The 3,687-nt window shown below is 34.0% G+C and overlaps 1 long non-coding RNA gene across 1 annotated transcript; it reads left to right on the forward strand.

Annotated features, from left to right (window-relative positions):
* On the forward strand, window positions 1-703 carry LOC130049474 (uncharacterized). The gene is made up of 2 exons (XR_008797989.1): window positions 1-169; window positions 328-703. It is a non-coding gene; the product is annotated as an uncharacterized LOC130049474 (long non-coding RNA).
* Window positions 704-3,687: the final 2,984 nt, after the last annotated feature.

A 3,687-nucleotide genomic window follows, 5' to 3' on the forward strand; every position in this document is an offset into this window, starting at 1 on the left:
GTAAAGGTTTGCCCTGAAAATGAAACTGAAGTGGAAGAAGCCTCCAAGAGACTTAAATGTTCCTCTGGTTACGACAAGACTAAGAATGAACATCATTGTGTACCATTCTCAAATTTCACACACCTTGTCGAGTTTTGTTATCCAAAAACAAGTGGATTGATTGAACATGGTATGTACTCTACAACGCCTTTCATATTATACCTTTTGCTGTGTTTTATCTTCATGCTCTCTCGCAAATATATGTAACAAAGAACGTGGTATAAAATACTGACATTAGTTAAAATCTTTAATTGATTATTAATTCTAAGAATTTTATCACTGTTTAAGGAATTTGTATGATTCTTGATGGGGACACTTTGGATGCTCGAGATTGCCACCGTTTTGAGAATGGCTGTCCCGACACACATTATACTTCTGAAGAAATGTACAAATGTGAGTAGAGATTACGCAACTTAGAATTCGCATATATGTAGATTATTTGGATATTTTTGTGTCTTTGTTGAGTTGTTTTAGATAGATAATATATGCATGTAATATGATTTCATATTCCGTCCAATGATGATGAATCCCAATGGTATCTACCTAGAAGTTGTCATTTATTCTGATTTGATTTCTTCATCAATTAAAAATGTTTGATGTATAATCTTACTGTAAATGCTTCCTACTTCCTTTTTGTTTGTATATCAATAAAAAAGATGTTATCTGGTTGAATATTTTAGTTCCTCTGTGTTCGCGAATCAATACAGAATCCAAATGCTATTTGGCTGAACCATCTTGTCCTCCCCTGAGGTAATTTGTGTATGTTGGTATGTATGCTACTTACACCCCATTCGAGAATTTGTCACTCATGTAGAGACACAAAGTATCACAAAATTTGATTTATATGTGACACCATGAACCACATCAGTAATGATTCGTAATCGACCTTCATCAGCTGCTAAAGGCGTATCCAAATGATCTGTAATTTTTTCGTTTAAGACCGGGCGTTTGATGGGCAACATCCATAATCTTATAATTCAGTCTGTGTTCTGGCCTGGAGGTTATAACACTTCTACCGTACGCATAATCAAACTCAGTCATGTTTGTTTTGAGTACAACTTTGAGCAAGCTTCGAGATATACTTGAAAGAAAAAAAGTTCTCCATTTGAGTGTGAAAATGATTTCTTAAAATTTTTATAACATTCACGTTTGAGTATGAGTACAAGTTTTATAACCTTCAGTTTTGATGTTGAAAAATCAACTCATTGGTTAGCTTTGGTACTTCAAATAATGCATTAAAAACTCTCTATGCAATGAAGTAAACTTCTGTGTGAATATGATGTGGATGTGGATCGAGTTGACTAATGACAATATAAAGACAAAAGACTGAATGAACGCACGGTACTCGAACGATGAACGCTTTGTGAACGGTGAACGGGGAGAGAATGAAGGGCGAACGATGAACTCATGGTGAATGCATGGAGAACGCATTGCGAATGCACATAAAACGACTGGTCAAAGAACGAACAATTGTAAAGTAGAACGTTTCAGGGACTGTACATTGCCGCTACACCCATACTGAAATGGAGTGCCCAGAGTGTTGATCCGATTTTTTCTTTCTAAAAAGGGGGTACTTGGGAGTTCAGTTGCTGGTATGGTCTTCATTGTTTTCTCTAGATTTCTGACTCCTATGGATAAACCAGGGAACTATCTGGATATCTAAAATTTTCAATTATTTCTTTTTATTTTTGCAATGTTTGCATTTAAAAAAAAATAATTTTATCAATCGACTTCTCCATTCCTTTGTGGCTAGTATGGTGTTGTCCTGTTCATCCGATATTAATTGTATCCCGTTATATATGACAGTTTCCTCTGACAGACTGTGTGGTGCAAAAGGATTAGTGATCTATCAATAACAGTTTGTCTGCATGAATATTTTCCATTTTGCATATGACAGTTCTCCTATTTTACGGATGTTCAATGACTTGATTTAGCTGGCAAGAGTGACATTATAATACTTTGTTTTTACCTCTGCATCCATTTTTAGCCATGGTACCTTTTCTCGTAGTTATGCTTTTGTTTTAAAGACCTCTTGTTGCATCTCATGTGGGATATCTAGTGTTCTGTATTCTATATTATGGTGTGTTACATTTCGGTTCTTTTTCAACACTATCAATCCTTCTGCTGGATATTGTAATACGATTGAATATGTTGCTTTTTATTCCATGTTCCGGGTATTTAGTTATTTCCAGATTTGCTACAGGATCTGAATTTTACTGCATTCTTCATTGCCTTTCTTCAGTGCTACCGCTCTGGGCACTGCTTGTTTCTTTAATCTAGATATAGTTTATTGAAAAAACTGAAAAGGATCGGTCAACAGACATAGCCAATGAAGACCCTCTCCGAAATACAAGGCCAAGTACAAAAATATGATTGATAACAGTGCTATTTGAAGATGTGACATTTTTAAAATGATGTTTGCTTCAATAATATTCACTGCGAGTTTTGTTGAATTTTGCTATGAAATGATTCTATATAGATCAAAATGTTCTACGCATGCTCACATACATTTACAAAACCTTCCACCTGCATTCACACTCATACATACATACATACATGTACATAGATACATACATACATAAATTCAGATCAATCCAGCCCGTTTAAAGAAAGGAAAAGAGAAATGGTGCAAAATTAACATGTATCAAAAGCGCCAAGAAAATGTTATGTAGTTATGAACATAAGAAATAAATTTGTAATTCAATTTATATGAATACTCTGAAATGTAATTCAGGATATAGTTCATCTGAACAGGGATACCAATGCCACGGAATTCATGTAGAAGAATATATTTTAGACATTCAAGGGAATGATGCATAATGATATATCGAATCGACATATGAATGAAAATCATTATTATCAATTGATAAAACGTCGTCGATATATCGACGTCGAATTGAAGGCCACACAAGATTTTTCTTCTCACGTAGATGTTTTTGAATAAATTATACTCCTTAAGCATATACAAAACAGGTTGGCTAACAAAGAAGCACTCCTCATGGCCATGGAGACTTTTGGAAGACCTGATCACAAAAGAGCACGAACATGTCATTGAGGAACTCCAGAATATTTTTTTTATTTCAACTTCAGAATAATTGTTCGTGAAATCAGAGTGGTGTTTAACAATGTAACTTTTGGATGATTGATTATTAGATACGGATATTCCCCCGTTCCATTTTTGTTGAAGAAGCAACTGTCTATGATGTCAAAAAATCTAATCTTTTATTTATCGTAATGAATGGTCGTGTAAAATGTTGAAAAGTCAAAAGTTTTATTGTTGTTGATTTGAGAAAAGTTTTGCAATTTCAAATTTAATACCAGTTCTTTAGAATTTTTTGAATCCACATTTCATTCACACTACTTCTGGCATATGTAGTGGGATCGTACGTTTGAAGTTTGTTATTTAATTTTTTTAACATTTTCGTGAGGAGCAAAGGCAGGGAATTGGTTTTACTGTATCCAGTAATTTATCTTTGTAAGGCTTTTTATGAAGTTTAGTAATACAGTATAGGTACGGTAATTATAAGATAAACTGAAGCATGGTTTTGACGAATTTCATCTTTTGGAGTACACGTACGATTACCAAAACTGGAATTAATGTCACGTTCGTTTAAGATACAATGAGCATTACAAACAAAGACATTGCTG

This window comes from Ostrea edulis, chromosome 8 (genome assembly GCF_947568905.1).
Source record: "Ostrea edulis chromosome 8, xbOstEdul1.1, whole genome shotgun sequence".
Taxonomy (NCBI): Eukaryota; Metazoa; Mollusca; class Bivalvia; order Ostreida; family Ostreidae; genus Ostrea; species Ostrea edulis.